The sequence below is a fragment of the Archocentrus centrarchus genome, chromosome 4 (genome assembly GCF_007364275.1).
Source record: "Archocentrus centrarchus isolate MPI-CPG fArcCen1 chromosome 4, fArcCen1, whole genome shotgun sequence".
Taxonomy (NCBI): Eukaryota; Metazoa; Chordata; class Actinopteri; order Cichliformes; family Cichlidae; genus Archocentrus; species Archocentrus centrarchus.
In genome coordinates, this window is record NC_044349.1 from 28,458,787 (window position 1) to 28,485,363 (window position 26,577).

General features: G+C 38.6%; 1 protein-coding gene and 1 pseudogene across 1 annotated transcript in view; one reads left to right on the top strand and one right to left on the bottom strand.

Annotated features, from left to right (window-relative positions):
* LOC115779111 (multifunctional protein ADE2-like) overlaps nucleotides 1-26,577 on the bottom strand; it is a 69,685-nt gene that overhangs the window by 15,186 nt on the left and 27,922 nt on the right. The gene's annotated exons all lie outside the window — the stretch shown is intronic.
* LOC115778896 (cytochrome P450 2J1-like) lies at nucleotides 3,557-9,749 on the top strand (annotated as a pseudogene).

Here is a 26,577-nt window from a genome sequence, read left to right on the forward strand (position 1 = left end):
TTTGAAGACATAGTTTAATATCTTAAGTTGTGATTTGACTTCAACCTAACCATGCAAGTGCTTAATGGGAAATTGATCGCAGGATTAACTTGTGTCAGTATAGCCATTGTGTTACTTATTTTAATATGGGAAACTTTGCAGAGACGTCAGGTAAGGGAGGAGGAGATGCCAGGTCCCACACACATGCCCAAACAAGGTAGGTCAAAAAGAGACATAGCTCAGCAGAAAGGCACACGACCAGATGATGTGTGCTTGCACCATATTGGTGGGATTGAATTAAATTATACCTATAATACTGAAGTGTCTTGGATTTTTGATTTGTGTTCAGTGATTGATTGTGGGGGAAAACCATCAGCGTGGAATGGCTATGATGTATATCTTTGTGCACCTCCTGATATTGATGATATGTGAGGGAGACAACAGCGGCCTTGCAGGTGGCTGGGATGTCAGACGTTTTGTGCCTCATGGCAGCATGTGTGGGCCTACACGGGCCCCTGGATCCTCGCCCCAATCACGGAAAATTCTGAGGTGTCAAAGATCAAACTGGTAAGACAAACTAACTCTGATCCAACTAGAAATGCTTGTTATTGATACTCACATTTTCAAATTTGACTAAAAATCCCCAAGACAGTGTCAGAGGACGGTCACTGAAGAAAGTATATTTAACGATAGGAGTGGATGTTTTGGGCAGAAACCCCGAAGCCCTAATGAAAATCAATCTGATTACCCCTAAAAAAAGACTAGCCAAAAACCAGGTTCCGGACAAAAACATATAAAGAAAGGTAACAATGAGACTGGAGTCTCAGTAGGGAAAGGAATAGTGAAAGTAGACTTATCTAAATTAACCACACAAGGGGCGCTAACTTTAGCCACTGGCTATGCTGATAGAAATTTATGGTTAGATTGGCTTGTGAGCACGGCACAAGAAAATAATTGGTTGCCTTGTGTAGCTTGTGCATCACCTAGGCCCAAACTAAGGACTGCACCTGCTCCCCTACACCCCAAAGATGACCCAAAGGGTTTCCATTGTATTCCAGGACTTCACTGCGCTCAGTTTTCAAAACTTGACCCAGTAGTCAGTAACACAATTTCTCCTCCAGGCTTCACTCCAACCCCAGGTAATTACACATGCTTAACTAAATGTGGAAATACAACTGTAGGACACATAGATGTCGAGTGGTGTGAGAGTCTGATTAATCACGGCACGCAGCCGTAACAGCTCTTACAGTGATTCTGGAGGACAATCAGTGAGCCACTGCAATAGCAAAGAATCCAGTGAGCCATTCAAGAATGAGTGTGTGCAGAATAATGAAATCAAGTTGGAATCCTGTCCAACAGATGACGTGAAGGCAGATATGTTGACAAAGCCTCTTGCAAGACAGAAATTTGAGTATCTTAGGAGAGAGACTGGACTTGTGCCATTGTAAATCTGTGATAGAATGTCCTGCTATGTAGTTCTATTATAAAATGGGCAATATATTTTTTGTTGAATATAGCAAGGCAAAAATAAACTATAAACAGAAAAGACTAATAGCTTAGTCTTGCAAGTCTGGTTAAATTTATTATTTCAGCATTACCTTGTGTCTTAATACTGAAATGAATTGGGAGTGTTGAAATATGAAGCAGTAAGTTGTTCAATGGTTGTTAATGGTGAGTTTATTATGCTGCCATCTACTGTGTCTACTGAGTACTGCAGCTGTACTGTTCTAGATAATAATAATTAAAAAAAGAAAAAGTCTGTACTCATGAACTTGTCTGACTGTATTGTGCCAGGTGCAAAGTTTGATGGAGAGTAGATGTCCCTGATGGACATCTACACCTCCCGCTGCATCAGCAGAGCCAGGAACATCATCAAGGACAGCTCACACCCTGGCTTTGACCTGTTTGACCTGCTGCCCTCTGGCAGGCGCTACAGGTGCATCAAAGCCAGAACAAACAGACTCAAGAACAGTTTCTTCGCCAGAGCAATCACCACCCTGAACTCACACACTCACCCACTGTAACCGTGCAATATTATATTATTCATACTGAACAATATCTGACATTCCTATATTGTGTAATATCCAGTATTCATTCACTAGTGCAATATTCATTCACCAAGCGCAATATTCATCATCTTCATTATTATATGTATACACATATTTACTTTTCTTACAATGTACAGATGCACCAATGTATGTATATATTTTTATACATTCTATTTTTTGCATATTTTACACATTGTTTATTTCTGTATATCTCTTGATTATATTGATCATACTAGATTATAATATTTTTATAATATTTTTATTTTAGAGAGTTTGATTTTCTGTTACATGGCACTGAACAGGAGTGGCCCTCCAATCTCATTGTACATCCTGTATAATGACAATAAAGGCATTCTATTCTATTCTATTCTATTACGGTGTGGGGTTGTTTTTCAGGAGTCAGGCTCAGCCCTTTACTCACAGTTAAAGGAACTCTTAATGCTTCAGCATAGCAAGACATTTTGGACAATTTCATGCTCCCAGCTTTGTGGGAACAGTTTGGGGATGACCCCTTCCTGTTCCAACATGACTGTGCACCAGTGCACAAAGCAGGTCCATAAAGACATGGATGAGGGAGTTTGGTGTTGAAGAGTGTGCACAGAGTCCTGGCCTCAACCCGATCGGAGACTGCAAGCCAGGCCTTGTTGACCAACATCAGTGTCTGACCTCACAAATGTACTTCTGGAAGAACTGTCAAAAATTCCCATAAGCACACTCTTAAACCTTGTGGAAAGCCTTTCCAGAAGAGGTACAGCTGTAATGGCTGCAAAGGGTGGAGTGACATCTAATTAAACCCTATGGATTAAGAATGGGATGTCACTCAAGTTAATGTGTGTGAAGGCAGGTGAGTGAAATTTTTTGGCAACATAGTGTAGCATAACTTTGCTGGACTATATGGTTGTTGGTTCTGTGTTCTCAGATTGTATACATTTTCTTTGTCACTTTGTCTTTGATACATATAATTTCACAACTATAATTTTTCATTTTTTTCCAGGTCATGACTGTAAATGAGAACTGGTTCTCAAAAATTTTACCTGGTAAAACAAAAGTTAAAAAAAATTGTTAATAATAATTTTTCCCTCACTGTGTCAATTGCAGGTTTTATGTCATGCTTTCATGATTTCTGCCATTATGCAACAGACTGTGCAACACTTTTACCAGGTATAGTGTTAAAGTAATGCTTACATAGTTAGGCATCTATTGTTAGGTAGTATACAATAGTATAATGTAATATATTCTAAAAGTGTATAATCAATTTAATTTTATTTATTTGATTGGTACTTAGGGTTTCTATGTAGATATTTCTACATTGTGGTATTCCTTGTTTTTGTTGAGTTTCCTGTTTTTGTTAGTGGCATGCTTTTATTTTGAAGACCAGCCTCAGACACAAGTGAGATCTCAACAACCATGAATCTTATCTTGACCGCTGAGTTTCAGTAAAAAATTAGCCCATCCATTTATCTGATTGCACTTTCATGGTAGCAGCACAGCTAAAACACTACTTTAATTCAGAATCAAAAAGTGAAGAAATGGAGACATTATACCACGTTCTTGGCTTGGAGTGGTTAGATGGCAGGAGCATTTTAATATTTTTATGTATTTTTCTGCTGTTGACTGATATTTTGAAGGACCAAAAAACTTTCCTCCCGGACTGTGGGCTCTTCCATTTTTCGGCGACGTTCATCGCATCAGACCTGACAGAATTCACCTGCAGTTCAGGGAGGTATGAGTCCTAACTTTTATTATTTTATTATCATAGAATAAAATATCAGAGGATTAAAGATCCTGTTAACTTCTAACCTATTTTTGAATACCTGTTACTTTTACTTACTTTTTACTTTTACTTCATGGAAGAATATATTTAATATATATGCAATAGTTGGTAAAATGGAAATTTTATAAGTAATTTACATCAAGCTCAGAAAAGACCCTACTGAAAACTCTGGAAATCACTAACTCACTGGACTTTATCCTCAGTTCCCTTTAGTCACACTTTTTTCCAGATGTTTTGACCACCAAACTCAAAGTAAAATGGTTTATTGAGGCCATAAAACATTAGGTCAAAATATAAAGTATGTGGTCAGAGAGAAGTTGCGAATTGCAGTTCACTAGTTTGGTGCTCTTAAAGCTGCTTTTGGAACCAAACTCAAGAGGCTTCAATTACAGCCACGTTTTAGGTCACTCATATTCTCATATCAACATTTTTTCATGTGATTCCAGCTTGGTTTCTTGTTAAGAGACATAATATTAGTGAGGCAGCATTGCTCCATTCTTAACATTTTTCAGTTAAGAATGCAGAAGAGGGATATTATTCCTCTGAATGTTATGTGTAAGCTGGGTGGGACACAGAAAGAATAAGAAGAACTTGGGAAAGGCCAAAGATTTTTTTAAGTTTTCCTTCTTAGAAAATATATCAACTTACTACTGAACAACAACACCTGTCCACTGTCTTTTTTGTAGTTTGCAGAGAAATATGGAAAAATTTTCACCCTTCGACTCTTTGGTCAAAGAATTGTGGTCATTAATAGCTACAAGTTTGTGAAAGAAGCCCTGGTCCAGCGAGCAGAAGACTTCATCGATCGTCCCACCATACCACTGTTTGAAGCTTTATTTGGGAACAAAGGTTGTGTTTTTTGTTTTTCTCTTTCAGTTTTTCTTTTCTATTTCATTAGTACTTAGTAAAATAAACAGTAAAATTGTGACACATCCAGGCTATTTTGGTGTCTTTATGTTTTCAAAGGTCTTGTGGGTTCAAATGGTTATTCATGGAAGCAGCAGAGAAGATTTGCTCTTCATACACTCAGAAACTTTGGTCTGGGAAAGAAGACCCTGGAGTTATCCATCTAGCAGGAGTGCCAGTATATCTCAAAAGCTTTCACACAACACCAGGGCAAAACAATCTATGCTGTTTTACTGTTTTTTGTTTTTTGTTTTTTTAATATTTCACTGCTTATTTCACTGCTTATTACATGGACTTGTTTAGTTTTTCCTGCAAAATGTAAACAAATTAGTGCATGGGGAAAAAAACCGAGTTAAAAGAAAATCACCATCCTCTATGATAGAGCTGAAGCTATGAGACTGATTATCACAAGTCAATAGCATTTGCTTACTTTGATTTGATATGGTGTACATCTCATGTGTCATATCCAAATGTTCTGATTTCATTTACAGGAAAGCCCTTTAATGCCCAGCCACTGATAAACAACGCTGTGTCAAACATCATCTGCTGTTTGGTGTTTGGGAATCGATCTGAGTACACTGACAAGCAGTACCAGTCCATTACTCATAACTTCAGTGAAATGTTGCACTTACAGGGAACCGTGTCAACACAGGTAAACCTCCTTCTAACATGCCACATCATGCAATAATCATATTAAATCAGGATTTATACAAAATGCATGTCACATTCACTTATATCTGTGAATTGATTTCCTTCTTCGGTCTTTCTCAGTTTAAGTGGAGTGTGAATCCCAGTGATCCTGGGAGTTATGTTTTTAGGAGCACAGTCTCCTGGTAGAGTAGAGAGTAGAGTATCTGATTACAAATACCCTAATTTTTACATCAGAATCCATCAGCTCATAAAGGGAAGTGCAGCCGTAGTGCTTCTTGAAGCAATTCTTGAAATTTTAAAGTCATGTTAAAACTCCTTATTTAGCTTATCTGGGCAGTTATTTTCAAGCATTATATTGCTATAAATGAAGGACAACCTTTTATGCTTTAAAAGTAACAATTTATTATTTTTTTTTTTTTAGAACTTTGTACATTTGCAAATATTTACAGTTTTGATTCAATGCTGTCAAGTTGTTTCAACATGGTGAGGAGAGGAGGGTGAAGAGAGATGGAAGAGGCATGGTGTGAGAAGGGGTGAGTGTGAAAGAGATGGGGTAATAGACAGAAAAGGGAATGGGAGGGAGAAGGAAAGAGAGGGAGGAGGAACAGAGGAGGGAAAGAGAAAGAGGAAGTGGAGGGGTGAAGGTGGAGAAGATGATGAAAAAGTGAAGAGGAAACTGCTGCTCAGTCTGCTCACTCTCCTCAACCTTTGCATTGTTTGGACACACTTCACATCACATTGTCCTCTTCAAGGTTCTTTAAAAGCGGCTGCTCTTCCTCATCCACTTTCAATTTTAGTTTCTTCTTGGCTTTGTCCACTTTCAGGCTGAACTTCTTCTTTGCCTCGTCCACTTTCAGGTTGAGCTTCTTCTTTGCTTCTTTTATTCGCCTTTTCATACCTTTTTTTCCCTCTATGTCCGTCATTACGTTCTCTGCCATGTCCATCTTTATCAAATCTTCTATCTTTTGTTCAATTGCTTGTTGTACTGCCAGTAATTCTTTCTTCACATTTTCTACTTCCTTCTTCAGGTTTTCTTTGGCCAGCAGCTTTTCTTCTTCAGTATCCTCTTTTAGACAGATATTTTCAGCCTTCATGGCATTAAAGGACACAGTTCCAAAGACTGAGGTGCTCAAAAGTGTTTCGCTGAAGATTTTATTGTTCATTGTGGAAATTAAGCTACAGATAAGGACAGAATCACATAAAAACTCTGCATTAGGCCCACATTTTTGCAGTACTCGTTTGTAAGGTTCTGCTCCAAATACAAATAAATCTGATGCCTTTTGCACAGGTGAGTGTGAGTTATGAAAAAATGCTTTAACTGTTTGGAAAACTGAATTAAGAGTGGTGAAAATCACTTTTCTGCTGTGACAAATGTGCCAAATCAACTGAGAAAAACTTAAATCAGGGGAAGAAATTAGTAACAGAGTAAATGAAGCTACCTGTCAAATGTTCAGAGCAGAGCTGATGCTGTGTCCGACCAAAGTCTTCTGCAGTACTTTGTAAATGTGTTGCTGTAGCTTCTGATGCTGCTTATGTTGCCTAGCTTTTGTTTTCCTAATTTGAAAAGTGCTGAAACTAAGCGATTGAACATTCTGTCTCTTTTGAAATTTGAAACATGCCCCGCCTACATAGAACAGTATTCTCAGGTGCTCCTGTTGCCTAGCAGCAACAGCTGTTACTGACTGATGGACACCCCAGTAATAAAGAAATGTTATTGGGGTTTGTTTCATCCATCATTTCCTTCTGCATATCTTTTTAAGGGTTGCAGGGGGGCTGGAACTCATCCCAGCTGTCATAAGGCGAGAGGCAGATTAGACCCTGGTTGAGTCACCAACCAGGGTCTAACACACAGAGACACACAACCATTCACACTCACACCTGTGGGCAATTTAGAATCACCATTTAACTTAACTCCACAAAGTACATGTCCTTGGACCATGGGACAAAACCAGAGTGCTCACAGGAGACCCACGCAAACACGGGGAGAACATGCAAACTCCACACAGAAAGGTGCCGGCCAAGGTGGACCCGAGCCCCGGACCTTCTTGCTGCGAGGCAACAGTGCTAACATCACACGACCCATTTCTTTCATTATTTTTTTAAAGAAAACATGTCCATGTATTCTTAAGCTGGAATCATCATCACTACACTTATTTTTCCTTATGTAGGAGAGCCAGGGTCCTCCTAAGGAAAGTTGGAGGGTTTCGTGCATCCTGGTGAACTTTTTCACCAAATGTAGTTTAACATCTCAGATGTGTTTCAGCAGTATTTCTGCTCATATTAAAAAATGTACTTTTATGTCACACAGCTCTTCCTTCTAGCTTCTCCATCACTCCGTCACACTGTGTATGTAATGGACACTGAGAAATATGAACTGCATTTAGATGTTAGATTCAACTCATTGTCATTGTGCGCACAAGGCACACAACGAAATGATTGTTCCAGATCACTCTGGAACAATGCAGCCAGAGACCAGCGCTACCGTTAGGCAATATGGTTTAAGTGTCTTGCCCAAGGACACAACGCAGCGCAGGGACAGGGGCTCGAACCTGCAACCTTCCGGCTGCAAGGCGAGCGCCTACCCAAAATATTTTTCCCCCAAATATTTTCCCCTTTGGAAGTTATATTTCTACCACCACCTCTGCTGTTTTCTGTTAGATTTCAATTCTTTGACTACAATGTCTCTTTCTATGAGATGCACACAGATGTGGACCTCTCTTTGAATGTTAATGTTTATTTATTCGTTAAAAGATGATTTAATCAGATTTCCAAAGTGTGGAATGATTTAATAACTGTTCTCCTGTTCTGTAGATGTACAACGCAATGCCCTGGCTGATGAAGTGGCTGCCTGGACCTCATAAGAAGATGTTCACTCTGGTACAACAGATAAATGACTACACAGAAATCAGGATCAGAGAACACAAAGAAAACCTTAACCCAGGATTACCAAGAGACTATATTGATGCCTTTCTGATAGAGATGGGAAAGGTGAGCTTTGGGCTTGAATTCTATTGTGTTTGTTCTGTTTGGTCTTGTAATGAAATATACCAACAGATTTTAATTTCTGCTGTTTGTGTCTCTGATAGAATGAGAACAAGAATTCAAGTTTTGCTCTCAGCAACTTACGTGCTTGCACCATGGACCTGTTTTTTGCTGGAACTGAAACTACCACCACTACTTTACAATGGGGGCTGCTTTTCATGATCTATTACCCTGACATAAAAGGTGTGTGCACGTGTGTAACATTTCCAACATTACTGTGTATTTTGTCTTGTTGTGACTTTATATTGCTGGGGGCCTCTCACACATCAGTGTTATATTACGAGAAAAAGCATCAGAAGTAGTTTGTGTAAGTCATTTATGTAATTCAGAACAAGTTATTATAGTCATATATATATATATATATATATATATATATATATATATATATATATATATATATATATATATATATATATATATATATTTATTTTTATTTTTTTGTTATATCATTTTTATCATTTATTTTTTAATGTTTAGGTTTCAGTTTGGATTCAGTTAGTTTCCAGAGTATGTCTGATTCTTTAAGTTTAGTTAACAAATTATTAAATACTAAAACTCAAGACATTTCCTGCATATTTTCCTGTCTTCTATTTAGGGCAGCAGGGCGGTGTGGTGGTTAGCACTGTTGCCTCACAGCTAGAATGACATCTAGAAGGTCTGGGTTAGATTCTTGCTGTGTAGAGTTTGCATGTTCTCCCTGTGTCTGTGTGGGTTTTCTCTGAGTACTCCAGTTTCCACCCACAGTCCAAAGACATGCAGGTATTGGGGTTACATTAATTGTTAAAAAAAAAAAAAAAAATCCAGCATTTTATCAAAACATCTGGCATCACCTGGTGAAATCACACAATCTTCAAAACCAAGTTAGATTTTTTTCTGTTTTAGTATTTCAGTTCTTACAATTATTTTTAATGATATTTTTTCAGGGCACAATGATCCTGGCTACCCTGGATTCAGTCCTACATGATGAGTCGATGTGGGAAACTCCACACTCTTTCAACCCTCAACACTTTCTGGACAGGGATGGTAAATTTCGCAAGAGAGACGCCTTCCTTCCATTTTCTGCAGGTTTGTTGGATGTTAACACCCCTTATGCTGTTTTAGCTAAGACAAAATATCACGGTTCATTGGCTTGTTGCAGAAATGCAGTAAAATCTGTGATACAAGTGGATATCTTGTAAATTGTTTGAATAAAACTTGTGTCTTGTGAATTCTCAGGTAAGCGTGTGTGTCTTGGAGAACAGCTGGCCCGGATGGAGTTATTTTTGTTTTTCACCTCCATCCTTCAAATGTTCTCTCTGTCACCACCTGCTGGAGAGCAGCCCAGTCTGGAGTTTCACTATCTTTTGTGACATCAGGTCTGACACAGAAAAAATGCAGATGCAGACTCACATCAGTATGCACAAGTATGCACATGTCTGCTTGGGTACTGAAATTTTTTTTTTCATTGGAGGAAGCCCCCATCCAAACATCGGTGTACTTTCATTTTGTTGTGACTGCGAAGTTGTCCACACAAACATGACACTACATGGGTCATCATAAGCCGCCCAGGAATTCATGGTGTAAAATCTGGAAAAATGGAAAATCTTGTGGATTTGTACACTGATGACTTGCATACAAATGCATTTGTGTTTTAGCCTTTTTGTTGCCAACATGATTTGTTTCGTCCACTTTTAATTAGTTTTACTGTGATTTTTATTGCTGGTGTCACTGGATGCTGCAGGCACGTTCAAGCTAATAAAGACAAAACTGGTGGAGCAGGGCATCAACCCAAATGAAGTAACAGACCAGCTCTACTTTCTGACTGAAAAAGAGACTGAAGCTGTATGTTCGTACCTGTGTTTGTGAGATATTTATAGCAGAAGTGTCTGTGAGAATAAAGAAAGGAAAGAAAAAATACAAACCTAATAAATGTTTGTTAAACAGTAGTTCACCTGTAATTAATGGATCTGTTTTTTCTTTCTTTTTTTTTTTGTACAATCCTCCAGTTTCTGGCTGCGGGTAATGTGAGAATGAATTCATTTCTGTGGCAAATACATTTTCTGCTGAAAGTAGAAAAATTAGAGAACAGACAATAGTTTGAGCTGAAACTCAAAAAATGGACTCTGGACTTTTTTTTCCAGTGCTGCTGTGTTGGCAGTCCAGGTGACGTCTTCAGATATGTGGGTCTCCAAGGACTTAAAGGCAGCTCCTCTCTCTACACATACTCCATTGATGTAAAGTGGAGCATGGTCCTCTCTCTGCCTCCTGAAGTCAATGACCATTTCTTTGGTCTTAGTGGTGTTCAGCTCCAAGTTGTTTTTGCTGCACCACGCTGCCATCTCCCGTATTTTCTCCCTGTAGGCTGATTCATCACCCCCCATGATCAGGCAAACTTGATGATGGTGTTTGAGGGGTGGATGGGAGCACATATGTTGTATAAAGTAATAACAATAAATTGTCTTCTAAAGGTTACATTAATATCTTTAATGTTTACCAAGGCTGTTGAATACTGAACTGCACTGATGGCAGTTTTGGGGACCTTAGAAGCCAGAAAAGTAACGTCATCAGTAAGATTTGTGTTGCCTGAGCATATTAAACCCATGTGACTTTATTAGTAACCATTTCCTCTTTCCTTCTAACTAGCGTCTTTCTTCTTTTCTTCATTCGCTGCATTCTGTGTGAACAACACTTAAATGTTAAGAGTTAAGTGCCTGAATAAAGAGGATCTGCCTCACAGGTTTGTGTTTTTAACAGACTCTGGAGAGCATCTGGAGAATTGCTGCAGTTGCCCACCAAGGAGCTCATCACAAGGACAGTCTTCTCCCTGAGACTTCAACATGATTTTAAACTATCAAGTGTTTGACCAGTACACCACTTACAGTTAGACCAACTCAGTCCGTGTCACTACCTGTAAGCAAAGGGTTTGATTTTGGAGGTGAAGAGCTCAGCATGATCAGGTCAGCTACAATACAGCTTCATGGAAACCTTCACTATACTGCACATTATTTCTATATTTTCAATGCCATAACAGAATGTATGTTAGAATAGAATAGAATAGAATAGAATGGAATAGAATAGAATAGAATGCCTTTATTGTCATTATACAGGATATACAATGAGATTGGAGGGTCACTCCTGTTCAGTGCCATGTAACAGAAATCAAACTCTCTAAAATGAAAATAGAAATATTATAAAAATATTATAATCTAGTATAATCAATGTGATCAAGAGATATACAGAAAATAAACAATGTGTAAAATATACAAAAAATAGAATGTATAAAATATATACATACATACCTACATTGGTGCATCTGTACATTGTAAGAAAAGTAAATGCGTGTATACATATAATAATGAAGATGATGAATATTGCACTTGGTGAATGAATATTGCACTAGTGAATGAATACTGGATATTACACAATATAGGAGTGATAGATATTGTTCAGTATGAATAATATAATATTGCACAGAGATGTGGGTGTTGCACAGTTACAGTGGGTGAGTGTGTGAGTTCAGGGTGGTGATTGCTCTGGCGAAGAAACTGTTCTTGATTCTGTTTGTTCTGGCATTGATGCACCTGTAGCGCCTGCCAGAGGGCAGCAGGTCAAACAGGTCAAAGCCAGGGTGTGAGCTGTCCTTGGTGATGTTCCTGGCTCTGCTGATGCAGCGGGAGGTGTAGATGTCCATCAGGGAGGGAAGAGGGCAGCCAACGATTCTTTGTGCTGTCTTGACTACCCTCTGAAGCCTGACCCTGTCTGCCTCAGTGCAGCTGCCGTACCATACTGTGATACAGTACGTCAGCAGGCTCTCAATGGATGAGCGGTAGAAGGTCAGCAGCAGGTTTGAGTCCAAGTTGTTCTTCCTGAGGACCCTCAGGAAGTGAAGACCCTCAGGAAGTGAAGACCCTCAGGAAGTGATGTTGTCTAAAACACAGCAGACCGTATGCAAGAACCAGTCATATGAACTGAACTGTTAATATACTTTGAATGGAATATCTACTGTGTTCCAGTGGTACATTGTGGTACCTCATGCAAGTTTTTCCTGTTAAAGTCCAGCTTATCAGTCACACCCAAGTGTAAAACCCTTCAGGTTTTTTATGTTTCACACATGGAATAATTTCCATCAATTTCCATCCAGTGTCATGTCGGCCGGTGGGAAAGGACCCAGGTGCAGAGGCAACAGTTCACAGGAAACAAGATTTATTCCAAAAAACAGATATAGCAAAACAGGCGAGGGTTGAAAATAATCTGGCAGGCACGGAGAATCTGAAAAGTGAAAGCAAACAGGATCAGGCAGGAAATGACTAACTGAAAAGGTGATGGTCATGGCAGGTTAGAAGGCTTACTCAGAAACTCAGGTTTGATGACTGGTCGGGGGCTTGGCTGGCGGAGTGAGTCTGCGCTGAGGAGGACGAGGGTCATGCAGGCGTAAGCAGGAGAGCAGGTGGCTGAGAAGACGGGCTCCAGCGTGGTGGAGGCTGGTTTTACCGCTCTGAGGGAAGGTGATGCTATACGAGTGGAGATGATGAAGCAACAGGAACGACAGAGTGAATAACGGGTAAGCAAGAGTGTCTTTCCAAAATGCAAAGGAGCTTGGTTTACCACAGGGAAGCAGAATAATCTGGCGGCCAGTAAGGATCTCAGCTCCTTCTAAATACTCCTGACCTTGATGACACCAGGAATGGGTAGGTGCCGAGGTGACAACTACCTACCCCAATGGATCATCTGGAAAACAGAGACTCCCACAAACCGTACATCCCACTACGACCCATGAAGATTAGAACAAGATTACACTTTTTTCCAAAGGGAGTGAAAAACCCATCTTCATAATGACACTGATCCTAAATTCTGAATAACTTTGAAGGAAGACAGCTCATAACTTTTTAACAGGCTCTCCCTGTACTGATGCTCCTGTATCATCTGCTCTAATCAATAATCACACTCAAAGTGCAATCTGCACCACAGCTCAAAACTTTGAAGTCAATTAGAAAGGTTTTGTTTTCTCTAAGAAATTTGGTTTTATGTTGAGAAACATTAAACCAACCAGAAATGTAAATGCTTCATTGTGACACTGATCCTAAATTCTGAATAACTTTCAATGGAATATCTACTAATATCCAGATTTTGAGAGCAGTTTCAATCAATATCTCCTGTGTGGTACATTGTGGTACCTCATGCAAGTTTTTCCTGTTAAAGTCCAGCTTATCAGTCACAAAACCTTTTTCCAAACACATTAGCACAGACCAACACAACTGTAGTGATCAAAGAAACAACACATTTACACACTAGTGTGTGGATCATCCCATTTTGTCGTCCTAGTCTGATTAGAACAAGTTTGCACTTTACTGTAAAGGGCGTGACACACCCAGCTCTACAAAGCATTCAGTTTTTAGCACTTTGACACATTCCACAGTTTGATTTCTGACTATATGAATCCTTCAACAAGGTTTTGAATTGTTTCTTTCATCCACTTTGACTTAAATAAACCTACAAAGCTGATGCTCCAGACCTCAGACTAACCTAATGTAATGCTGCTTTTGACCCACAAAATAGTTTTGAGCTCTGCATGTTTGCAAGAAGATGTTTGTAATCATATATTAGCCATCTGGCATTATCAAACTGCATCAAGTACCACAATTTGACACTAAAACACAGGAGTGAGTGATGCTAAAAATGGGCTTCTGCATGTCTTGTAGAGATTCATCACAAGTGATTTATGCTCAATGATTTTGTTAAAACCTCTGAAAAGATTACTGACCAAGCTCATGTAATGTGACATTAAAGCCAATTTCCAATTAAAATCCTGGACATTTCTAACTGACCCCAAAGATTTGAGCAGTAGTGTGTATTGTATGCATGTATGTGATGAGGATTTTGTTTCAAAGATCAGAATTTTTGAACTCTGTCTTTCAACAAAACTTGACTTGAACTGTTTGAAGTTCTGATAGCAAACTGTCCCTAACAAGTCCACTTTATTGCATGCTCATTTTCTCTGATTAGTGGTGCATAGGTGTTTAAGAAGTGCACGTTGTTGATGCTTATTAATCTGTCATGCTTATGAGTGGCTCATGGTTGCTTAAAGCCTATGTCTGTACTTGACCACAGAGGCAGAGCATCATTCAATCCTGCCAGCTGCCTCTCTTGGCAGCATTTTGAGGATGACCGACTCCACTTTCTCTGCAGGAAGACAGCTCATAACTTTTTAACAGTCTCTCCCTGTACTGATGCTCCTGTATCATCTGCTCTAATCAATAATCACACTCAAAGTGCAATCTGCACCACAGCTCAAAACTTTGAAGTCAATTAGAAAGGTTTTGTTTTCTCTAGGAAATTTGGTTTTATGTTGAGAAACATTAAACCAACCAGAAATGTAAATGCTTCATTGTGACCCTGATCCTAAATTCTGAATAACTTTGAATGGAATATCTACTAATATCCAGATTTTGAGAGCAGTTTCAATCAATATCTCCTGTGTTCCAGTGGTACATTGTGGTACCTCATGCAAGTTTTTCCTGTTAAAGTCCAGATTATCAGTCACTAAACTATTTTCCAAACACATTAGCACAGACCAACACAACTGTAGTGATCAAAGAAACAACACATTTACACACTAGTGTGTGGATCATCCCATTTTGTCGTCCTAGTCTGATTAGAACAAGTTTGCACTTTACTGTAAAGGGCGTGACACACCCAGCTCTACAAAGTATTCAGTTTTTAGCACTTTGACACATTCCACAGTTTGATTTCTGACTATATGAATCCTTCAACAAGGTTTTGAATTGTTTCTTTCATCCACTTTGAGTTAAATAAACCTACAAAGCTGATGCTCCAGACCTCAGACTAACCTAATGTAATGCTGCTTTTGACCCACAAAATAGTTTTGAGCTCTGCTTGTTTGCAAGAAGATGTTTGTAATCATATATTAGCCATCTGGCATTATCAATTTGCATCAAGTACCACAATGTGACACTAAAACACAGGAGTGAGTGATGCTAAAAATGGGCTTCTGCATGTCTTGTAGAGATTCATCACAAGTGATTTATGCTCAATGATTTTGTTAAAACCTCTGAAAAGATTACTGACCCAGCTCATGTAATGTGACATTAAAGCCAATTTCCAGTTAAAATCCTGGACATTTCAAACTGATCCCAAAGATTTGAGCAGTAGTGTGTATTGTATGCATGTATGTGATGAGGATTTTGTTTCAAAGATCAGAATTTTTGAACTCTGTCTTTCAACAAAACTTGACTTGAACTGTTTGAAGGCTGATAGCAAACTGTCCCTAACAAGTCCACTTTATTGCATGCTCATTTTCTCTGATTAGTGGTGCATAGGTGTTTAAGAAGTGCACGTTGTTGGTGCTTATTAATCTGTCATGCTTATGAGTGGCTCATGGTTGCTTAAAGCCTATGTCTGTACTTGACCACAGAGGCAGAGCATCATTCAATCCTGCCAGCTGCCTCTCTTGGCAGCATTTTGAGGATGACCGACTCCACTTTCTCTGCAGGAAGACAGCTCATAACTTTTTAACAGTCTCTCCCTGTACTGATGCTCCTGTATCATCTGCTCTAATCAATAATCACACTCAAAGTGCAATCTGCACCACAGCTCAAAACTTTGAAGTCAGTTAGAAAGGTTTTGTTTTCTCTAGGAAATTTGGTTTTATGTTGAGAAACATTAAACCAACCAGAAATGTAAATGCTTCATTGTGACACTGATCCTAAATTCTGAATAACTTTCAATGGAATATCTACTAATATCCAGATTTTGAGAGCAGTTTCAATCAATATCTCCTGTGTTCCAGTGGTACATTGTGGTACCTCATGCAAGTTTTTTCTGTTAAAGTCCAGATTATCAGTCACAAAACCTTTTTCCAAACACATTAGCACAGACCAACACAACTGTAGTGATCAAAGAAACAACACATTTACACACTAGTGTGTGGATCATCCCATTTTGTCGTCCTAGTCTGATTAGAACAAGTTTGCACTTTACTGTAAAGGGCGTGACACACCCAGCTCTACAAAACCTTCAGTTTTTAGCACTTTGACACATTCCACAGTTTGATTTCTGACTATATGAATCCTTCAACAAGGTTTTGAATTGTTTCTTTCATCCACTTTGACTTAAATAAACCTACAAAGCTGATGCTCCAGACCTCAGACTAACCTAATGTAATGCTGCTTTTGACCCACAAAATAGTTTTGAGATCTGCTTGTTTGCAAGAAGATGTTTGTAATCATATATTAGCCATCTGGCATGATCAATTTGCATCAAGTACCACAATGTGACACTAAAACACAGGAGTGAGTGATGCTAAAAATGGGCTTCTGCATGTCTTGTAGAGATTCATCACAAGTGATTTATGCTCAATGATTTTGTTAAAACCTCTGAAAAGATTACTGACCAAGCTCATGTAATGTGACATTAAAGCCAATTTCCAGTTAAAATCCTGGACATTTCTAAGTGACTCCAAAGATTTGAGCAGTAGTGTGTATTGTATGCATGTATGTGATGAGGATTTTGTTTCAAAGATCAGAATTTTTGAACTCTGTCTTTCAACAAAACTTGACTTGAACTGTTTGAAGGCTGATAGCAAACTGTCCCTAACAAGTCCACTTTATTGCATGCTCATTTTCTCTGATTAGTGGTGCATAGGTGTTTAAGAAGTGCACGTTGTTGGAGCTTATTAATCTGTCATGCTTATGAGTGGCTCATGGTTGCTTAAAGCCTATGTCTGTACTTGACCACAGAGGCAGAGCATCATTCAATCCTGCCAGCTGCCTCTCTTGGCAGCATTTTGAGGATGACCGACTCCACTTTCTCTGCAGGAAGACAGCTCATAACTTTTTAACAGTCTCTCCCTGTACTGATGCTCCTGTATCATCTGCTCTAATCAATAATCACACTCAAAGTGCAATCTGCACCACGGCTCAAAACTTTGAAGTCAGTTAGAAAGGTTTTGTTTTCTGGATGAAAATTGTTTTATGTTGAGTAACATTAAACCAACCAGAAATGTAAATGCTTCATTGTGACACTGATCCTAAATTCTGAATAACTTTCAATGGAATATCTACTAATATCCAGATTTTGAGAGCAGTTTCAATCAATATCTCCTGTGTTCCAGTGGTACATTGTGGTACCTCATGCAAGTTTTTCCTGTTAAAGTCCAGATTATCAGTCACTAAACTTTTTTCCAGACACATTACCACAGACCAACACAACTGTAGTGATCAAAGAAACAACACATTTACACACTAGTGTGTGGATCATCCCATTTTGTCGTCCTAGTCTGATTAGAACAAGTTTGCACTTTACTGTAAAGGGCGTGACACACCCAGCTCTACAAAGCATTCAGTTTTTAGCACTTTGACACATTCCACAGTTTGATTTCTGACTATATGAATCCTTCAACAAGGTTTTGAATTGTTTCTTTCATCCACTTTGACTTAAATAAACCTACAAAGCTGATGCTCCAGACCTCAGACTAACCTAATGTAATGCTGCTTTTGACCCACAAAATAGTTTTGAGCTCTGCTTGTTTGCAAGAAGATGTTTGTAATCATATATTAGCCATCTGGCATGATCAATTTGCATCAAGTACCACAATGTGACACTAAAACACAGGAGTGAGTGATGCTAAAAATGGGCTTCTGCATGTCTTGTAGAGATTCATCACAAGTGATTTATGCTCAATGATTTTGTTAAAACCTCTGAAAAGATTACTGACCAAGCTCATGTAATGTGACATTAAAGCCAATTTCCAGTTAAAATCCTGGACATTTCAAACTGATCCCAAAGATTTGAGCAGTAGTGTGTATTGTATGCATGTATGTGATGAGGATTTTGTTTCAAAGATCAGAATTTTTGAACTCTGTCTTTCAACAAAACTTGACTTGAACTGTTTGAAGGCTGATAGCAAACTGTCCCTAACAAGTCCACTTTATTGCATGCTCATTTTCTCTGATTAGTGGTGCATAGGTGTTTAAGAAGTGAACGTTGTTGGTGCTTATTAATCTGTCATGCTCATGAGTGGCTCATGGTTGCTTAAAGCCTATGTCTGTACTTGACCACAGAGGCAGAGCATCATTCAATCCTGCCAGCTGCCTCTCTTGGCAGCATTTTGAGGATGACAGACTCCACTTTCTCTGCAGGAAGACAGCTCATAACTTTTTAACAGTCTCTCCCTGTACTGATGCTCCTGTATCATCTGCTCTAATCAATAATCACACTCAAAGTGCAATCTGCACCACAGCTCAAAACTTTGAAGTCAGTTAGAAAGGTTTTGTTTTCTCTAGGAAATTTGGTTTTATGTTGAGAAACATTAAACCAACCAGAAATGTAAATGCTTCATTGTGACACTGATCCTAAATTCTGAATAACTTTCAATGGAATATCTACTAATATCCAGATTTTGAGAGCAGTTTCAATCAATATCTCCTGTGTTCCAGTGGTACATTGTGGTACCTCATGCAAGTTTTTTCTGTTAAAGTCCAGATTATCAGTCACAAAACCTTTTTCCAAACACATTAGCACAGACCAACACAACTGTAGTGATCAAAGAAACAACACATTTACACACTAGTGTGTGGATCATCCCATTTTGTCGTCCTAGTCTGATTAGAACAAGTTTGCACTTTACTGTAAAGGGCGTGACACACCCAGCTCTACAAAACCTTCAGTTTTTAGCACTTTGACACATTCCACAGTTTGATTTCTGACTATATGAATCCTTCAACAAGGTTTTGAATTGTTTCTTTCATCCACTTTGAGTTAAATAAACCTACAAAGCTGATGCTCCAGACCTCAGACTAACCTAATGTAATGCTGCTTTTGACCCACAAAATAGTTTTGAGCTCTGCTTGTTTGCAAGAAGATGTTTGTAATCATATATTAGCCATCTGGCATGATCAATTTGCATCAAGTACCACAATGTGACACTAAAACACAGGAGTGAGTGATGCTAAAAATGGGCTTCTGCATGTCTTGTAGAGATTCATCACAAGTGATTTATGCTCAATGATTTTGTTAAAACCTCTGAAAAGATTACTGACCAAGCTCATGTAATGTGACATTAAAGCCAATTTCCAGTTAAAATCCTGGACATTTCTAACTGACTCCAAAGATTTGAGCAGTAGTGTGTATTGTATGCATGTATGTGATGAGGATTTTGTTTCAAAGATCAGAATTTTTGAACTCTGTCTTTCAACAAAACTTGACTTGAACTGTTTGAAGGCTGATAGAAAACTGTCCCTAACAAGTCCACTTTATTGCATGCTCATTTTCTCTGATTAGTGGTGCATAGGTGTTTAAGAAGTGCACGTTGTTGGAGCTTATTAATCTGTCATGCTTATGAGTGGCTCATGGTTGCTTAAAGCCTATGTCTGTACTTGACCACAGAGGCAGAGCATCATTCAATCCTGCCAGCTGCCTCTCTTGGCAGCATTTTGAGGATGACCGACTCCACTTTCTCTGCAGGAAGACAGCTCATAACTTTTTAACAGTCTCTCCCTGTACTGATGCTCCTGTATCATCTGCTCTAATCAATAATCCCCCTCAAAGTGCAATCTGCACCACAGCTCAAAACTTTGAAGTCAATTAGAAAGGTTTTGTTTTCTGGATGAAATTAGATTTTATGTTGAGAAACATTAAACCAACCAGAAATGTAAATGCTTCATTGTGACACTGATCCTAAATTCTGAATAACTTTCAATGGAATATCTACTAATATCCAGATTTTGAGAGCAGTTTCAATCAATATCTCCTGTGTTCCAGTGGTACATTGTGGTACCTCATGCAAGTTTTTTCTGTTAAAGTCCAGATTATCAGTCACAAAACCTTTTTCCACACACATTAGCACAGACCAACACAACTGTAGTGATCAAAGAAACAACACATTTACACACTAGTGTGTGGATCATCCCATTTTGTCGTCCTAGTCTGATTAGAACAAGTTTGCACTTTACTGTAAAGGGCGTGACACACCCAGCTCTACAAAACCTTCAGTTTTTAGCACTTTGACACATTCCACAGTTTGATTTCTGACTATATGAATCCTTCAACAAGGTTTGGAATTGTTTCTTTCATCCACTTTGACTTAAATAAACCTACAAAGCTGATGCTCCAGACCTCAGACTAACCTAATGTAATGCTGCTTTTGACCCACAAAATAGTTTTGAGCTCTGCTTGTTTGCAAGAAGATGTTTGTAATCATATATTAGCCATCTGGCATGATCAATTTGCATCAAGTACCACAATGTGACACTAAAACACAGGAGTGAGTGATGCTAAAAATGGGCTTCTGCATGTCTTGTAGAGATTCATCACAAGTGATTTATGCTCAATGATTTTGTTAAAACCTCTGAAAAGATTACTGACCAAGCTCATGTAATGTGGCATTAAAGCCAATTTCCAGTTAAAATCCTGGACATTTCAAACTGACCCCAAAGATTTGAGCAGTAGTGTGTATTGTATGCATGTATGTGATGAGGATTTTGTTTCAAAGATCAGAATTTTTGAACTCTGTCTTTCAACAAAACTTGACTTGAACTGTTTGAAGGCTGATAGAAAACTGTCCCTAACAAGTCCACTTTATTGCATGCTCATTTTCTCTGATTAGTGGTGCATAGGTGTTTAAGAAGTGCACGTTGTTGATGCTTATTAATCTGTCATGCTTATGAGTGGCTCATGGTTGCTTAAAGCCTATGTCTGTACTTGACCACAGAGGCAGAGCATCATTCAATCCTGCCAGCTGCCTCTCTTGGCAGCATTTTGAGGATGACAGACTCCACTTTCTCTGTAGGAAGACAGCTCATAACTTTTTAACAGTCTCTCCCTGTACTGATGCTCCTGTATCATCTGCTCTAATCAATAATCACACTCAAAGTGCAATCTGCACCACAGCTCAAAACTTTGAAGTCAATTAGAAAGGTTTTGTTTTCTCTAGGAAATTTGGTTTTATGTTGAGAAACATTAAACCAACCAGAAATGTAAATGCTTCATTGTGACACTGATCCTAAATTCTGAATAACTTTCAATGGAATATCTACTAATATCCAGATTTTGAGAGCAGTTTCAATCAATATCTCCTGTGTTCCAGTGGTACATTGTGGTACCTCATGCAAGTTTTTCCTGTTAAAGTCCAGATTATCAGTCACAAAACCTTTTTCCAAACACATTAGCACAGACCAACACAACTGTAGTGATCAAAGAAACAACACATTTACACACTAGTGTGTGGATCATCCCATTTTGTCGTCCTAGTCTGATTAGAACAAGTTTGCACTTTACTGTAAAGGGCGTGACACACCCAGCTCTACAAAGTATTCAGTTTTTAGCACTTTGACACATTCCACAGTTTGATTTCTGACTATATGAATCCTTCAACAAGGTTTTGAATTGTTTCTTTCATCCACTTTGACTTAAATAAACCTACAAAGCTGATGCTCCAGACCTCAGACTAACCTAATGTAATGCTGCTTTTGACCCACAAAATAGTTTTGAGCTCTGCTTGTTTGCAAGAAGATGTTTGTAATCATATATTAGCCATCTGGCATGATCAATTTGCATCAAGTACCACAATGTGACACTAAAACACAGGAGTGAGTGATGCTAAAAATGGGCTTCTGCATGTCTTGTAGAGATTCATCACAAGTGATTTATGCTCAATGATTTTGTTAAAACCTCTGAAAAGATTACTGACCAAGCTCATGTAATGTGACATTAAAGCCAATTTCCAGTTAAAATCCTGGACATTTCAAACTGACTCCAAAGATTTGAGCAGTAGTGTGTATTGTATGCATGTATGTGATGAGGATTTTGTTTCAAAGATCAGAATTTTTGAACTCTGTCTTTCAACAAAACTTGACTTGAACTGTTTGAAGGCTGATAGAAAACTGTCCCTAACAAGTCCACTTTATTGCATGCTCATTTTCTCTGATTAGTGGTGCATAGGTGTTTAAGAAGTGCACGTTGTTGATGCTTATTAATCTGTCATGCTTATGAGTGGCTCATGGTTGCTTAAAGCCTATGTCTGTACTTGACCACAGAGGCAGAGCATCATTCAATCCTGCCAGCTGCCTCTCTTGGCAGCATTTTGAGGATGACAGACTCCACTTTCTCTGCAGGAAGACAGCTCATAACTTTTTAACAGTCTCTCCCTGTACTGATGCTCCTGTATCATCTGCTCTAATCAATAATCACACTCAAAGTGCAATCTGCACCACAGCTCAAAACTTTGAAGTCAATTAGAAAGGTTTTGTTTTCTGGATGAAATTAGATTTTATGTTGAGAAACATTAAACCAACCAGAAATGTAAATGCTTCATTGTGACACTGATCCTAAATTCTGAATAACTTTCAATGGAATATCTACTAATATCCAGATTTTGAGAGCAGTTTCAATCAATATCTCCTGTGTTCCAGTGGTACATTGTGGTACCTCATGCAAGTTTTTTCTGTTAAAGTCCAGATTATCAGTCACAAAACCTTTTTCCAAACACATTAGCACAGACCAACACAACTGTAGTGATCAAAGAAACAACACATATACACACTAGTGTGTGGATCATCCCATTTTGTCGTCCTAGTCTGATTAGAACAAGTTTGCACTTTACTGTAAAGGGCGTGACACACCCAGCTCTACAAAACCTTCAGTTTTTAGCACTTTGACACATTCCACAGTTTGATTTCTGACTATATGAATCCTTCAACAAGGTTTTGAATTGTTTCTTTCATCCACTTTGACTTAAATAAACCTACAAAGCTGATGCTCCAGACCTCAGACTAACCTAATGTAATGCTGCTTTTGACCCACAAAATAGTTTTGAGCTCTGCTTGTTTGCAAGAAGATGTTTGTAATCATATATTAGCCATCTGGCATGATCAATTTGCATCAAGTACCACAATGTGACACTAAAACACAGGAGTGAGTGATGCTAAAAATGGGCTTCTGCATGTCTTGTAGAGATTCATCACAAGTGATTTATGCTCAATGATTTTGTTAAAACCTCTGAAAAGATTACTGACCAAGCTCATGTAATGTGGCATTAAAGCCAATTTCCAGTTAAAATCCTGGACATTTCTAACTGACTCCAAAGATTTGAGCAGTAGTGTGTATTGTATGCATGTATGTGATGAGGATTTTGTTTCAAAGATCAGAATTTTTGAACTCTGTCTTTCAACAAAACTTGACTTGAACTGTTTGAAGGCTGATAGCAAACTGTCCCTAACAAGTCCACTTTATTGCATGCTCATTTTCTCTGATTAGTGGTGCATAGGTGTTTAAGAAGTGCACGTTGTTGATGCTTATTAATCTGTCATGCTTATGAGTGGCTCATGGTTGCTTAAAGCCTATGTCTGTACTTGACCACAGAGGCAGAGCATCATTCAATCCTGCCAGCTGCCTCTCTTGGCAGCATTTTGAGGATGACCGACTCCACTTTCTCTGTAGGAAGACAGCTCATAACTTTTTAACAGTCTCTCCCTGTACTGATGCTCCTGTATCATCTGCTCTAATCAATAATCACACTCAAAGTGCAATCTGCACCACAGCTCAAAACTTTGAAGTCAATTAGAAAGGTTTTGTTTTCTCTAGGAAATTTGGTTTTATGTTGAGAAACATTAAACCAACCAGAAATGTAAATGCTTCATTGTGACACTGATCCTAAATTCTGAATAACTTTCAATGGAATATCTACTAATATCCAGATTTTGAGAGCAGTTTCAATCAATATCTCCTGTGTGGTACATTGTGGTACCTCATGCAAGTTTTTCCTGTTAAAGTCCAGATTATCAGTCACAAAACCTTTTTCCAAACACATTAGCACAGACCAACACAACCGTAGTGATCAAAGAAACAACACATTTACACACTAGTGTGTGGATCATCCCATTTGTCGTCCTAGTCTGATTAGAACAAGTTTGCACTTTACTGTAAAGGGCGTGACACACCCAGCTCTACAAAGTATTCAGTTTTTAGCACTTTGACACATTCCACAGTTTGATTTCTGACTATATGAATCCTTCAACAAGGTTGTGAATTGTTTCTTTCATCCACTTTGACTTAAATAAACCTACAAAGCTGATGCTCCAGACCTCAGACTAACCTAATGTAATGCTGCTTTTGACCCACAAAATAGTTTTGAGCTCTGCTTGTTTGCAAGAAGATGTTTGTAATCATATATTAGCCATCTGGCATGATCAATTTGCATCAAGTACCACAATGTGACACTAAAACACAGGAGTGAGTGATGCTAAAAATGGGCTTCTGCATGTCTTGTAGAGATTCATCACAAGTGATTTATGCTCAATGATTTTGTTAAAACCTCTGAAAAGATTACTGACCAAGCTCATGTAATGTGACATTAAAGCCAATTTCCAGTTAAAATCCTGGACATTTCAAACTGACCCCAAAGATTTGAGCAGTAGTGTGTATTGTATGCATGTATGTGATGAGGATTTTGTTTCAAAGATCAGAATTTTTGAACTCTGTCTTTCAACAAAACTTGACTTGAACTGTTTGAAGTTCTGATAGCAAACTGTCCCTAACAAGTCCACTTTATTGCATGCTCATTTTCTCTGATTAGTGGTGCATAGGTGTTTAAGAAGTGCACGTTGTTGGTGCTTATTAATCTGTCATGCTTATGAGTGGCTCATGGTTGCTTAAAGCCTATGTCTGTACTTGACCACAGAGGCAGAGCATCATTCAATCCTGCCAGCTGCCTCTCTTGGCAGCATTTTGAGGATGACAGACTCCACTTTCTCTGCAGGAAGACAGCTCATAACTTTTTAACAGTCTCTCCCTGTACTGATGCTCCTGTATCATCTGCTCTAATCAATAATCACACTCAAAGTGCAATCTGCGCCACAGCTCAAAACTTTGAAGTCAATTAGAAAGGTTTTGTTTTCTGGATGAAATTAGATTTTATGTTGAGAAACATTAAACCAACCAGAAATATAAATGCTTCATTGTGACGCTGATCCTAAATTCTGAATAACTTTCAATGGAATATCTACTAATATCCAGATTTTGAGAGCAGTTTCAATCAATATCTCCTGTGTTCCAGTGGTACATTGTGGTACCTCATGCAAGTTTTTTTCTGTTAAAGTCCAGATTATCAGTCACAAAACCTTTTTCCAGACACATTAGCACAGACCAACACAACTATAGTGATCAAAGAAACAACACATTTACACACTAGTGTGTGGATCATCCCATTTGTCGTCCTAGTCTGATTAGAACAAGTTTGCACTTTACTGTAAAGGGCGTGACACACCCAGCTCTACAAAGTATTCAGTTTTTAGCACTTTGACACATTCCACAGTTTGATTTCTGACTATATGAATCCTTCAACAAGGTTTTGAATTGTTTCTTTCATCCACTTTGACTTAAATAAACCTACAAAGCTGATGCTCCAGACCTCAGACTAACCTAATGTAATGCTGCTTTTGACCCACAAAATAGTTTTGAGATCTGCTTGTTTGCAAGAAGATGTTTGCAATCATATATTAGCCATCTGGCATGATCAATTTGCATCAAGTACCACAATGTGACACTAAAACACAGGAGTGAGTGATGCTAAAAATGGGCTTCTGCATGTCTTGTAGAGATTCATCACAAGTGATTTATGCTCAATGATTTTGTTAAAACCTCTGAAAAGATTACTGACCAAGCTCATGTAATGTGACATTAAAGCCAATTTCCAGTTAAAATCCTGGACATTTCAAACTGACTCCAAAGATTTGAGCAGTAGTGTGTATTGTATGCATGTATGTGATGAGGATTTTGTTTCAAAGATCAGAATTTTTGAACTCTGTCTTTCAACAAAACTTGACTTGAACTGTTTGAAGGCTGATAGCAAACTGTCCCTAACAAGTCCACTTTATTGCATGCTCATTTTCTCTGATTAGTGGTGCATAGGTGTTTAAGAAGTGCACGTTGTTGGTGCTTATTAATCTGTCATGCTTATGAGTGGCTCATGGTTGCTTAAAGCCTATGTCTGTACTTGACCACAGAGGCAGAGCATCATTCAATCCTGCCAGCTGCCTCTCTTGGCAGCATTTTGAGGATGACCGACTCCACTTTCTCTGCAGGAAGACAGCTCATAACTTTTTAACAGTCTCTCCCTGTACTGATGCTCCTGTATCATCTGCTCTAATCAATAATCACACTCAAAGTGCAATCTGCACCACAGCT